Raw genomic sequence first — 15,282 nt, forward strand, 5'->3', positions numbered from 1 at the left:
GGAACGTACGACCATCACAACGACAACGCCTTCAATGGTGTGGAGTGAGGACGTCGATGAGGAGCCGGACCACACGCTGGGGACACAGTTACCCCAGACGGAAGCATCGTTACGCCGCTGACAATGCCGTCAGGTGGCGTACGGCACGACTCACCGTTGCCTCGTCCCTCTTCATCCTCCGCCGGTGGAGTTCCCCTCCACGGCGGGTTACGGCTCCAAACCTACCGAATAGCGACGATCAACACTAACACCATTAGCTCACCCGTGAAACTTCAACTGCTGCGAGAGATGATATGGGCGTCGGACGTCGATATCGCACTACTACAGGAAGTACACCTGGCCACACTACCAGACGTCGCGGGATATAACACTTATCCTTCTCCTGGTGACCACCTGGGACGCGGCGTAGCCATCTACGCCAGAGAAGGCATTCCAGTGGCCGATATCACATACCTTCCATCTGCCAGAGGCATGGCCGTCACCGTCATGGGGACGCGTATCATCAACATTTACGCTCCGTCAGGCTCCACCCGCAGACGCGACAGGGCACTCTTCTATTCAGAAGAAATCGCTCCTTTGTTTCTTGGACGCTGCGACCATTACTTGCTTGGGGGTGATTTTAATTGTGTCTTGCACCCTAAAGATCAAGTGCCCCACTACAACACCTGTCAAGAACTGCGTCTTGTCGTCCGAGATCTGTTGGTCCGCGACACTTGGGAAGTTCGGCACGGCGACGCGCCTGGACATACTTACCAGACGAGTCACTCCGCGAGCCGCCTTGATAGAATTTACGTCTCTCGGGAACTCACACCTGCAGTCCAAGGTGCAGAACTTTGGCCCCTGGCCTTTTCGGACCACTGTGCCTACATCTGCAACATTCTCTTCCCCAAGCAAGTGGTCTGGCGTAGTCGTGCACCGTGGAAGCTAAACACCTCCCATCTTCATGATCCCGAATGTCTTCAACGTGTTACCGAGACATGGGCCACCTGTGAACGTCGCTTAGCTAAATACTGCACGACCTTGACCTGGTGGCTAGAATGTGCCAAACCTGCCATTCGACGTACTTTGATTCAGTATGGAAAGGAAGTTGCTATGTGGCGCCGGCACACTACCGACTATTTCTACGCCGTTCTCCGCGACCTGGACGCCCAACCGCCCACCCCCGACACCCAGAGGGAACGCAGCAGGATTAAGGCGCAAATTGTAACTTTGACACGCCGTAGACTGCAGGGGGCTATGGTGCGAACCCGACGTCAAGATTCGGCGGAACAAGAACATCCGACCATGCATCATATCGCCTCCGATAGGAAACATCGACGACGACAACTCATCACCGAGATCACCACCTGTCGCGGCCAGCACGTCACTTGCCAGGCCGAAATCGTCAGTGCCTTTGTCGACCACTACCGCACAATGTACCAGGAGGAGACTACCAACAACCACGCTGAGGAGTCTGTGTTACCACACGTAACTCGCACCCTCACCAGCGACGAAGCGGACGAGCTGCTGGAGCCCATTACGCGTGACGAAATCCACGATGCAATCAAAAAAGGTGCTCTGAATAAGTCACCTGGTGTCGACGGATTGCCGATAGAATTTTATCGCGCTTTCTTCACACTAATGGCATCACGGTGGACAACGATGTTTAATGAACTGCTGACGATAGGGAACGCCGTACCGCCGTCCTTCGTCACGGGAATTATTATACCCATCCACAAACCGACACCAGGTGTGACGACAGCACATTACCGTCCCCTGACTCTGCTTAACGCAGACTGTAAAATTTTTACACGCCTACTGGCAACGCGATGCCGCAAGATCCTGCCTAGCATTCTATCCCCGGAACAGACAACTCCGGGCGGCTCAGTTAATATACAAACGGCCACAGGAGAATGTCGCGATTTAATTGCACTGGCAGCGGCGTGCAGACTCCGCGCCGCAGTGGTTGCCATTGATTTTTACAGCGCATTCGACAAAGTGCGGCATCTTTTTCTGTTCTCAGTGATGAACCGCATGGGTTTTCCACCAGCCTTCATCGACGTGATCCGGCGCCTGTACGGCACCGCCGAATCTCTGATTCAGGTTAACGGCCGTGTGGCGGGACCAGTGGCGATCCGGCGTTCCGTACGGCAAGGCTGCCCACTTTCGACCCTACTGTATGCCATAAGCCTGGAGCCACTCATCGGGAGTCTGACGAGCCACCTTTCTGGTCTCACTTTGCGACAGCACAGTTTTCGATGTCGTGCGTATGCGGACGACCTCCTCCTCTTGATCCGCTCACGGAGTGAAACACACACGGTACTTGATTTGATATCAACGTACGGCACTGCAGCGGGCAGTAACATGAATGTGGCTAAATCCGCGGCGATGCCCATTGGACGCGGCCTCTCACACGAAGACTTAGCACCTCTCCCGTGTGTACAACAACTACGATATCTTGGTATCATTTTCACCTCCACCGTGCGCCGCTCCGCTGCCATCAATTTTCGGCGTGCACTCCAAACTATCCGCACGACGGTGCGACAAAATCTTCTCCGACGACTCGATTCTTTACAACGTGTCCAATACCTCAATCAACATGTGGCGGCCAGAATGGTCCACATCGCACAGGTCCTCCCGCTGCCATCAACTATTGGACGCAGTCTCCAGGCTGCCCTTGGATACTTCCTTACGGCCGGTACGATCTTTAAGGTCCGCTGCGACACGCTCACCCTTCCCCCGCGAGCAGGAGGCCTCGGCCTTGTCAATGTGCGACTCCGAGCGGCGTCCTTGTACATGTCCACCATGCACAAGCAGTGGCACGGGGACACCTCCCTTACGCGCAGCTTGCTGGAAATTCTTGCGCCCGCGACCATAACACCACCAGTACCAGTCGGACACATCAAGCACCATTTGACGCACATTTCTGATTTCATCGTCGACTTCAGTTATGCTCACACACACTTACCGACCACGCGTTCTCCTCGACCTAAAAATTTTTACACCCCTCTCCTTCGTTCCATATCCAGCAACAATATCGAACTGAGACATCCGTCCACGCGGTGGCCAACGGTTTGGCGTCACATCCACCAGCCTTTTCTTCCCTCCAACGTCCGGGCAACATGGTACCAAGTCGCAAATGAAAAATTCGCCACAAATCATCGCCTTCACGCCATCGGACTACAGGACTCTCCACTTTGTTCCATTTGCCACCTCGTGGATGACGATGTCCATCAACTGACTTGTACTGCCACCAGTGACGTCTGGAAACTTGCCCGACAGTTCGTTGCCTGTTACCTCCGCGTTCCGCCGGACTCGATTGACCCACGGACTTTTATCCATCCTGAGAATACTTATTTCCCCGCCTCCAAAAATCATGCGATTGTATGGGTCAAGGGATGGACGATCACCTACATGTATAATGGTGGCGACAAATCACGCCTTGATTTCTGGCAGTACTTACAAACCGCCCACAGTGAAGTCGAACAGCGACCACGCTACCGCGCCTTCTTCGCCAATTACCTACACGCGATCTTTACTTCACCCCCGCTCAGTTGGATGGTGCCACACGCCGACAGCACTCCCCCCCCCCCCCCCCCCCTGCTGACATCTGAGACTCCCCGCGCTACTTTCTACATTGTAACCCACAGTGGAGTAGGCGCATGGACACGCGCCTCCTTTCTTTAATGCACTACCCCAGACAACACTGGTCTTTCCCTCACTCCACTGTATATTGCTTCACGCCTCTTAGATTACATCAGACTTATTATTCTTTTTTTCCCTACACCATGTTCATAAAAAAAAAAAAATTTCCTCGCCTTGTACGAGTATATTGTCTTGTGTTATTTTCGCCGGAAGGATGGCATTTCTGTTGTAATTTAAGTTTGTACCAATGAAGATCATTTTTCATTGACCCTTTTCCTGGTGAAAAAAATATAAATAAAAAAAAATAATCAAAAAGCTACTTTGAGTGAGTGATTCAGGGACGGGAGGGGGGAGACATCGCGGCCAGGCCTCGTGTTTCGACCCCTGCCCGCCTTGTCTCCACCTACCCATATCTGAACACTCTCAAAAAAAAAAAAAAAAAAAAAAAAAAAAAAAGGGGTAGCGTATTTGATTCATAATCAAAACGTCTTCGGTCCCGGGTTCGATCCCCGCCTCTGGCTAAATTTTGATAAATAATCAGCACTGGCGGCCGAAGACTTCCGGCATAAGAAGTCAGCCTCATTCTACCAACGGCTTTGTCAAAGAGAAGCGGATAGAGGTTCAGGGCACTCTCTTGTCCTATGGATGGGAAATTGCCCCTAAAGGTGGAAGAATCAGCAATGATCAACGACATGAGGATGCAGAAGGCAATGGAAACCACCGCTTTAAAGACACGTAACGTGTATCCACAGGACATGTGGCCTGTAATTGAAGAAGTGTCATGATGATCTCTCCATTGGCAAAAGATTCCGGAATAGTCCCCCATTCGGATCTCCGGGAGGGGACTGCCAAGGGGGAGGTTACCATGAGAAAAAGATTGAATAATCAACGAAAGGATAACGTTCTACGAGTCGGGGCGAGGAATGTCAGAAGCTTGAACGTGGTAGGGAAACTAGAAAATCTGAAAAGGGAAATGCAAAGGCTCAATCTAGATATAGTTGGGGTCACTGAAGTAAAGTGGAAGGAAGACAAGGATTTCTGGTCAGATGAGTATCGGGTAATATCAACAGCAGCAGAAAATGGTATAACAGGTGTAGGATTCGTTATGAATAGGAAGGTGGGGCAGAGGGTGTGTTACTGTGAACAGTTCAGTGAATTGTTCTAATCAGAATCGACAGCACACCAACACCGACAACGATAGTTCAGGTATACATGCCGACGTCGCAAGCTGAAGATGAACAGATAGAGAAAGTGTATGAGGATATTGAAAGGGTAATGCAGTATGTAAAGGGGGACGAAAATCTAATAGTCATGGGCGACTGGAATGCAGTTGTAGGGGAAGGAGTAGAAGAAAAGGTTACAGCAGAATATGGGCTTGGGACAAGGAATGAAAGAGGAGAAAGACTAATTGAATTCTGTAACAAGTTTCAGCTAGAATTAGCGAATACCCTGTTCAAGAATCACAAGAGGAGAAGGTATACTTGGAAAAGGCCGGGAGATACGGGAAGATTTCAATTAGATTACATCATGGTCAGACAGAGATTCCGAAATCAGATACTGGACTGTAAGGCGTACCCAGGAGCAGATATAGACTCAGATCACGCTATAGTAGTGATGAAGAGTAGGCTGAAGTTCAAGACATTAGTCAGGAAGAATCAATACGCAAAGACGTGGGATACGGAAGTACTAAGGAATGACGCGATACGTTTGAAGTTCTCTAACGCTATAGATACAGCAATAAGGAACAGCGCAGCAGGCAGTACAGTTGAAGAGGAATGGACATCTCTAAAAAGGGCCATCACAGAAGTTGGGAAGGAAAACATAGGTACAAAGAAGGTAGCTGCGAAGAACCCATGGGTAACAGAAGAAATACTTCAGTTGATTGATGAAAGGAGGAAGTACAAACATGTTCCGGGAAAATCAGGAATAGAGAAATACAAGTCGCTGAGGAATGAAATAAATAGGAAGTGCAGGGAAGCTAAGACGAAATGGCTGCAGGAAAAATGTGAAGACATCGAGATAGATATGATTGTCGGAAGGACAGACTCAGCATACAGGAAAGTCAAAACAACCTTTGGTGACATTAAAAGCAACGGTGGTAACATTAAGAGTGCAACGGGTATTCCACTGTTAAATGCAGAGGAGAGAGCAGACAGGTGGAAAAAATACATTGAAAGCCTCTATGAGGGTGAAGATTTGTCTGATGTGATAGATGAAGAAACAGGAGTCGATTTAGAAGAGATAGGGGATCCAGTATTAGAATCGGAATTTGAAAGAGCTTTGGAGGACTTACGGTCAAATAAGGCAGAAGGGGTAGACAACATTCCATCAGAATTTCTAAAATCATTGGGGGAAGTGGCAACAAAACGACTATTCACGTTGGTGTGTAGAATATATGAGTCTGGCGACATACCATCTGACTTTCGGAAAAGCATCATCCACGCAATTCCAAAGACGGTAAGAGCTGACAAGTGCGAGAATTATCGCACAATCAGCTTAACAGCTCATGCATCGAAGCTGCTTACAAGAATAATATACAGAAGAATGGAAAAGAAAATTGAGAATGCGCTAGGTGACGCTCAGTTTGGCCTAAGGAAAAGTAAAGGGACGAGAGAGGCAATTCTGACGTTACAGCTAATAATGGAAGCAAGGCTAAAGAAAAAACAGGACACCTTCATAAGATTTGTCGACCTGGAAAAAGCGTTCGACAATATAAACTGGTGCAAGCTGTTCGAGATTCTGAAAAAAGTAGGGGTAAGCTATAGGGAGAGACGGGTCATATACAATATGTACAACAACCAAGAGGGAATAATAAGAGTGGACGATCAAGAACGAAGTGCTCGTATTAAGAAGGATGTAAGACAAGGATGTAGCCTTCGCCCCTACTCTTCAATCTGTACATCGAGGAAGCAATGATGGAAATAAAAGAAAGGTTCAGGAGTGGAATTAAAATACAAGGTGAAAGGATATCAATGATACGATTCGCTGATGACATTGCTATCCTGAGTGAAAGTGAAGAAGAATTAAATGATCTGCTGAACGGAATGAACAGTCTAATGAGTACACAGTATGGTTTGAGAGCAAATCGGAGAAAGACGAAGGTAATGAGGAGTAGTAGAAATGAGAACAGCGAGAAACTTAACATCAGGATTGATGGTCACGAAGTCAGTGAAGTTAAGGAATTCTGCTACCTAGGCAGTAAAATAACCAATGACGGACGGAGCAAGGAGGACATCAAAAGCAGACTCGCTATGGCAAAAAAGGCATTTCTGGCCAAGAGAAGTCTACTAATATCAAATACCGGCCTTAATTTGAGGAAGAAATTTCTGAGGATGTACGTCTGGAGTACAGCATTGTATGGTAGTGAAACATGGACTGTGGGAAAACCGGAACAGAAGAGAATCGAAGCATTTGAGATGTGGTGCTATAGACGAATGTTGAAAATTAGGTGGACTGATAAGGAATGAGGAGGTTCTACGCAGAATCGGAGAGGAAACGAATATGTGGAAAACACTGATAAGGAGAAGGGACAGGATGATAGGACATCTGCTAAGACATGAGGGAATGACTTCCATGGTACTAGAGGGAGCTGTAGAGGGCAAAATCTGTAGAGGAAGACAGAGATTGGAATACGTCAAGCAAATAATTGGGGACGTAGGTTGCAAGTGCTACTCTGAGATGAAGAGGTTAGCACAGGAAAGGAATTCGTGGCGGGCCGCATCAAACCAGTCAGTAGACAGATGACAAAAAAAAAAAAAAAAAAGAATATCCTCGACGTACCACTGTGCTGCAAGGGCGCTGGGATGGCAACCAAAGGGGTCCTGCCACTAACAGAAATAGCATACGAGACCATCAGCACTGGCTGTCGAGCCGAACTGCGGGCTACAGTCAGATTGGTTTCTCTCCGCTGAGCGAGGCACCTCCAGATACGTATTCGCTTGTCATCGGGACTTAGCTACAAGCGGAACTCATCACTGAGGACGATTCTTCTCCAGTCAATAAGAGTTCAGGCCGAAAATGCCAGATGAATTCACTAGAAGAATCCTCGGGAAACGCAGTCCACCAACAAAGGCAGTAGCTTATAAAACACTCGTGCGAGCAATACTTGAATATTGCTCTCAGATTGGCACCAGTACCACCCAGGATTGATAGAGGCAATAGAAAAGATCCAAAGAAGAGCAGCACGTTTTACTACAGGATCGTTTTGTAAGTGCGAAAGCTAGTGGCAGACGCATCAAGTGAGGCGCCCTGCATCACGATATGGTCTACTATTAAAGTTCTAAGAGCGTACGTTCCTGGAAGATTCAACCAGTATGTTGCTTCTTTGTACTCATCTTGCGAAAAGGCCATGAAGATAAAATTAGACATATTGATAGCCTCACTGATGTTACCAGCGCCGGACGGAGTGGCCGAGCGGTTCTAGGCGCTACATTCTGCAACCGCGCGACTGTTACGGTCGCAGGTTCGAATCCTGCCTCGGGCATGGATGTGTGTGATGTCCTTAGGTTAGTTAGGTTTAAGTAGTTCTAAGTTCTGGGGGACTGATGACCTCAGAAGTTAAGAACCATAGTGCTCAGAGCCATTTGAACCATTTGATGTTATCAGCAATCGTTTTTCCCACGAACTGGAACAGGAAAAGAGGGAAGTGGCACACAAAATACCCTCTGTCAGACACTGTTAGGTGCCTTGCGAAGTATGTGGTGATGTATATGTGATCTTTCAACATCTGACGCATTGACGCCACTTAACACCCTACCACCCCTGGTAACAACACTAAACGTGGACTGTGGTGGCCGTTCTACTTCTCACCGAGAATTTGAACTCTTCCCAATCACATATCCGCCGAAGGTGTGTACATGTAACGGAGTAACGTTAAGACCCGACCTCGTCTTCTAGTGACACCCGACCTGTCTTCTGCCTCGTTCACTTTTTTTTTTTTTTTTTTTTTTTGCCAGACAGTGTGTTTGTATGTGTGTGTGTGTGTGCGTGTGTGTGTGTTTGTGTGTACGCGCGCTACACTTACGGACGGTATACACCGAGCTGTTACGATCGTAGCAGCGCGTCTCAAAGTTCGAACTATGTCAGGTGAGAAGGACGCTGAATGCTAAGCCAGTACCCTAGACGCGATGACTCAAGAGACTTGTGTACTATTTCCTTCCATATGCACTAGATTTTCCCAGAACCGTCGCAAAAAGTCTATATCTTCCATTCCCTTCTCTACCTGTTCGTCACATTTCATACATGACCTGTGCTACAGTTCGATATGAACTAAAAAATGTGGTATAATCTCTTTTTCTGTGCAGCTAACTACTCGTCTCCTCTGCGTCCCGTAAGGGTCATGATTGTTCTGCATGGTTTCAGCTTAACCTTCCTATTACCATTGGAGTCGATATGATCCAATAACCACATCGGAAACATATATCTCTGTTAGAAAACCATTATTTTTTTAATATAGGGCTTCCACCTTGAGTCAATTGTATCCAATGATGTTTTGTTCATTTTTTATACTTGCAACATGTCAATATGTATTCACAGTTTTTGCAATGAGTGCCACTAGGGTCAATATGACCCCACTTTAAAATGTTTTTTTGTTTCTGGAATGTAACGTTTTGGAATATAGAATGAAGATTCTTCCGTTGAACGAACAGCTTTTACCCTTCCTACATTTACTCCTACTTACCTACTCTCATAAGGCACCGTACGGTGGGTAGCAGAGAGAACTCTGTAGCACTACCAACAATTTCCTTCCGTGTTCCAGACAGGAATAGGGTGAGGGAAAAATGACTATCTATATGCCTCCGTGTGAACCCTAATTTTTCGTATCTTCGTCGTCCTTACGCGAAACATATGTTGGCAGCAGTAGAATCGTTCTGCAGTCAGTATCAAATGCCAGTTCTTTAAATTTTCTCAACAGTGTTCCTCGGAAAAAATGGCACGTTCCCTCCAGGGATTCCTGTTTAAGTTCCCCCAGCACCTACAGAACACTGAATAGGACACACGGGACACCCAGACACTGCCCTGCGTTCTTCGCCTCCAAGCTCGCCAGACATGACCCTATGCAATTTTTTCTTGGAGACATACCTGAAGGAAAGTGTGTTCATCTCCCCGTGACATAAAAGAAGTGAAGAACCACCATAACTTCTATAAAAGGAGATACATGGTCTAAAGTATATGACGAATGTAGCTATCGTTTAGATGTTGCTCGAGATGCATCTGGTGGACACGTAGAGCATTTGTAATAGCACAGCTAAAACTATATGACTTTGTGAGTATTTTGCAATTCTTCCTATGTGTGTAGTTTTTTTTTTTTCTTTATTGCATTTCAGTTCCCCATCGGGGCGAGCTGGCAGCAGCATATGCGCTGCTCTCAGCCGAAAGACTTAGAACATACAATAGAAGACATTTAAAAATAGCGTAAAGGAGAAAATATGGTTACATAGATATGAAAAGGGGGGGGGGCAACTTTATGGAAGACAATAGACAAAAAGGGGGTGACTGTAAAATGGAGATAAAAACCATAAAAAGGTAGTGCACACAAAAAACTAAAAACTGGGACAATTAAAAGAGCACAAGGCGAAGTATAACCGAAGCATAAAAGTATGGACGGACAGCGTACCACATAACGATCACTGACAGTAACACTATGTACAAGCCCAGCACACAATTAAAATCACAGCTCTGGACGCACAGGAGAACAGCACCAAACACAACACTGACGTAGCACACTGATGACGATGAGCAAAACACAGGATCTGCCAGGGGTATGGAGATGAGGGAGAATTGAAGAAGAGAAGAAGGGAAGAAGGGAGGGCAGGGTAGACAGGAGGGGAGATGGGCTGGGGCACGTCAAAGAGGGCTGGGGAGGGAAGGACGTGGGAGGGACACAGTTGAGAACGGAGTGCAGGGACTCAGGAGGGGAAAAGCGGAAAATCCGCTCTGGGAGGAGGAGGGGAGAAGAAAAGGGGGGCTCTGGTGAGGTTAGGGAACAAGTCCGGGTTACAGTTAAAAGGAAGGGTAGATGTCTGTGTCTGTAGTACGTTTTCCTCAAATAATAAGGAATGTTCCATTAAGTTTGGAGATTGCAGCCGGATAACATCGACTTCCTGTCATGATAATTCAGCTGCCACCCATTCAGCCGTCTTCAGGCTAGTGTTTTACACTGGAGGTTGCTAGTTCACGTCGCTACCTTACACCAAAAATAGGCGTGAGGACGAAAGCGCAAATGCAGCCGCTACGTGAACGACCTCTATCGAGTTATGCGCTCTCTTGGAATATTGCTCCATCTATGGCGCGCAGACGCATGAGTAATTTCATACTACGTGCGCACTCTCTGTCGGAGTTTAAATTGAGATGTCAAAGTTAATAAAATTGAATGTCACTAAACGTGTCATTGATCATAAAGTGTTTTCTTTCTGGAGAAATTAAGGATGTCTACGGTCTCAGGCTTTATCCAGTTCAAAGACGCTATCAAGATTAATGAGATCTTGCGTTAAACGGATCTCCGGCGATTCCCTTAATAATTGAATCCGAGAAGCATTTCGTCGAGTCCAAGATTTCCGTCGCAGAGTAGTCCACGGAATGTCTTGTGGAGATATACTGCTCGGATATGGCTCACATACTGGGCTGCAAAAGGCGGGTGTGGCAATCAGGCTCAACGCATCTTCCACGCACTGTGCAAGCCGTCTGTCCAATTTAGACTTTGCCACACTGACAAGGTATTCTGTAGGTTCCAGCCCTCCGCGATTCCAGATCGTCCTTTGCCGAAACGAAAAGAACACAAGTCTTTGTAGGTGGACGGAGGATCAGTTTCACATGATGCTTTCTTAAGATTCCGCCTAATTTCGTGAAATATTGCCGACGTGTCGGAGGAACGCCCTGGACTTAAATCGCTCATCCTCCTCTTGCTCTTGTAGGCGATCTGATGAGGGGTGTATCCGTTAACTTTGAACACTGATTGCAGATGTTCCAGCTCCCCTGCTAGGCTGTCTCAGTCAGACACAACATGTGCCTGGTGCACCAACGTTCGAAGGACGCCTGTAGGTTGTGTTAGATGGTGTCAGCTTGACCCATGCATATACAGATCTGTGTGTGTGGGCTTTTGTAAGACAGAATGCCCCACTTTCCGTCTGACCAAGACGTCCAGAAGTGGCAGATAGCCGCCCCTCTCCACTTATGTCATAAATTTGATAAACTCGTAGATAGAATTCAATACTGCAAAAAGCGTGACAGTTCTTCTTCACTGCGGGGTACGCTACAAAATTCTCATCCACATATCACCAGAAGACTTTTAGTTTAAGGTCTGCCGAATCAAGTACCCTCTCCTCAAAGTCTTCCATAAAAAAGTTTGCTACCAGAACTGACGGAGCACTACCCGTGGCAAAACCGTCAATTTACCGAAAATATTCCCTGTTGAATGAAAAGTAGGTTGAGGAAACGGCATGATGAAGTAGCGCTGTCATATCAGCTTTGAACTTAGCTGATAGTGACAGTGAATCCATGAGAGGAACCCTAGTGAAGAGTGAGACAAAATCGAAGCTTACTAATAAATCCAACTCGTTGAGTCGAAGTGCCTTCAGTCTGTTAATAAAGTCACCGGAATTGCATTTAGCGCAATATCTTACTAATCATGATGGAGGATTTCAAGGGGTAAGGCGTGAGACCCAGTGATTTCTTTAGTTTCTTCAGAGAGAAAACGTTTTATGACCAATGACCAATGACATTTAATTTTATTAACTTTCACGCCTGAATTTTAACCCCACGAGTACGCATTCCGACAGAGAGCGCGCTTGCATATCATGTTACGCATGCGCCTGCAGGCCATAGATGGAGCAGTACTCGAAGAGAGCACCTAACTCGACAGTGGTCGCTCATGTAGCGGCTGTCTAAGGGCATGCTTCTTCGCTCCTATTTTTGATGTAAAGGTAGCGACGTGAACTAGCAACCTCACCACCCTGTGGGTTGGATTCCCACACTTTCCAAGCCAGAAGATTTTCGATGCCTGGGTTGCCTTCAAAGGCAAAACTTGGGCTTTGGAAGCTCCCTCTGTCGCCGTCTGCTGCCACCTGTCGCCGCCACCTTCTGCCCGGCGCCATCGTCCTGCCACCCCTCTCGTGAAGACCCCGTCTTCGTCCTCTCTCCCTACCTCAGTGACACATGTCGCCAGTAGGCCGCACAGTCCACCATGGACACGCCCACCACCACAATCATTTACACTTCCCCTTCCCCTGCCCTCACCATTACCTCTTGAAGTTCCTCCTCCGCGCTTCCCCCCACACCTCCCAATGATCCACCACCCGTCCTCACAGTCTCGTCCCATTCCTTATCCTCCCCTACACTATATCCCCACCTGTATACTGTTACTTCTCCTGCTCCTCCTGCTCCTGGTCATGCTCCTTCCGCCATTCCCGCTGCTGCCACCCACTGGGACGATTTCCCCCACTCCCCACTAGCCCTGCTACAACCGTTCCTGCTTCTGCCACCTGTGTCACCAGCCACCCATAAAGTATTCAGCCTCCCTTCAAAGAGCCTACACCTCACATAAGGGGCCTCCAACCAATCCCTCACCCCTCCTCTCAGGCCACCTCTGCAAAAAACTGCAAAGACCCAAGTACCGACCTCATCTTCATCCCCCTTCTCGAAGAAACCACTGCCCATCCCTCTCCAATCCCCCTATGGACACCAGTCCTCCTTGCACATCCCTACCAAGTGAGGTGGGGCAGTGATTAGCACACTGGACTCGCATTCGGGAGGATGACAGTTCAATCCTGCGTCCAACCATCCTGATTTAGGTTTTCCGTGATTTCCCTAAATCACTTCAGGAAAATGCTGGGATTGTACCCAATCCTTCCCTAATCTGATGAGACCAATTACCATGTTCTTTGGTCTCTTTCCCCAAATCAACACAACCCAACATCCCCAGCCACCACCCTGCATACATTCGTTCTTCCCCAACCCAATCCCAAAATTCTCGATGCTCACAGCTTCACGCTAGAAATTCGCAAGTACGAGGGTTGGAACTTTATTGGTGGCAACTATTTATTTACAGCTCATACAATATAGATCCGCGTTTCAAAGTTTTACTTACCTTCAAAGTAGTCACCAGCTTTGAGTATAACCCATTGCCAGCGATGTGGAAGTCATAAGCAGTGCTAGTTGTGTTGACAATTTGAGCAATGCGGTCTATTGCCCGACGAATTTGTAGCAGTTCTGAAGCGAATGCCATGAAGTGTTTCCTTCAGTTTAGAAATCGAGTTGAACTCACGAGGTCTAAAGTCAGGGGAATGCAGTAAGTGGCTAGCACTTAGTAGCCCTATCAGTCAAACAAATCAGTAACAGCTTGAGCTGTACGTTGTAAGAGGTCCGAGCAGATGTAATTTCGATGTATTGCTCATGCGCTGCCTACGATATGCAAGGTATAAGAGAATCTCTGACCAGAGAGCAGTGTTGACTGCAGTAGGAACTGTGTAGCTGTAGCAGTAAGTTGTTGCTAGTCTGCAGTCTGCTCTGGTCTGGTCTGGTGTATCATGTTGGCTGCGCCGGTCGCGGTGCAGTGATGCCGGAGCCTGAGTATTATTGTATAAGGTAAAAAGCAGCCTTGCGCATATGTAGTAATGTCATCTCAAGTCCCATGTAAATGTTTTAAAGCTCTCGTAATAATAATCTTTCTCATATAAGGTAATTTTTAACAACCATTCATTTCAATTTAAAGAATTTACTAATTTCTCCAATCCATGATCATCCCGATTATTGCAAAAGAAAAATCAGTTGATTCCCTTCCATAAAATGACAAATCTATCGGCCAGCATTGCACAGGGCTGTGCCAAAGAACATTATTTTAAGAGCAGATATATATGCGTTATCCGGCGACTTCATTGAGGTAACAATTTTTCTCTTTTTTATTCAGAATGATCTTTCAGGGCCATGATGCAGCACTGCTGACGTCCAAAATTTACCAGGTTAAATTCACAGTCAATTATTGAAAAGTTATAACTGAGCGACAATTTAATTGAGAGGTTAGTTACATTGTATTATTACAAGGTTACTGAATTTATTTTTTTGTTGGGACATTACACTGAATGTGAACGGCATAATTATAATTTTTACTGTTGAGAAGTTTAGGAATTTTTCTGTTTTGAGGTTACGCTAAATGTGAATGAATTTTGTAGGGAGGTTTCAAAATGGGAAAGAATTTTGTGGGAAGGTTACACTGCGAATAAAATTCTGTGGGGAGGTTACACTAAATTAGAATCATATTCTTATTATTTATATTATTTTATGGGGAGGTTACACTTGGCGACAACCGGCCAGAATCGTATTTTCTTTGTGAATTTCTGAAAAGTAGTCATATATCTGCTCTTATTTACTGGCACAACGCATTTACTAATTTGTCACTCTTTCTTTCACAGATCATCAGCAATTTATTGCTCTTTGTTGTAATTGTGTTTGTTCCATTTTTGCTTCGCCTTTGTTTCATTTTGTGCTTAATTTTGATGCCGCGAAAAACTGTTAACAGTACATCGCGACTTGCAATGAGTGAAATAGCCGACTTGAATAATTTGACCGATAATACTTACGACACTCAGTGTAATGGTGATAATCCCCTAATTACAGATAATCAGTGCGTGCCGATCACTAGTGAAGATTTTAATTCTAATGATG

The sequence above is a fragment of the Schistocerca americana genome, chromosome 4 (genome assembly GCF_021461395.2).
Source record: "Schistocerca americana isolate TAMUIC-IGC-003095 chromosome 4, iqSchAmer2.1, whole genome shotgun sequence".
Taxonomy (NCBI): Eukaryota; Metazoa; Arthropoda; class Insecta; order Orthoptera; family Acrididae; genus Schistocerca; species Schistocerca americana.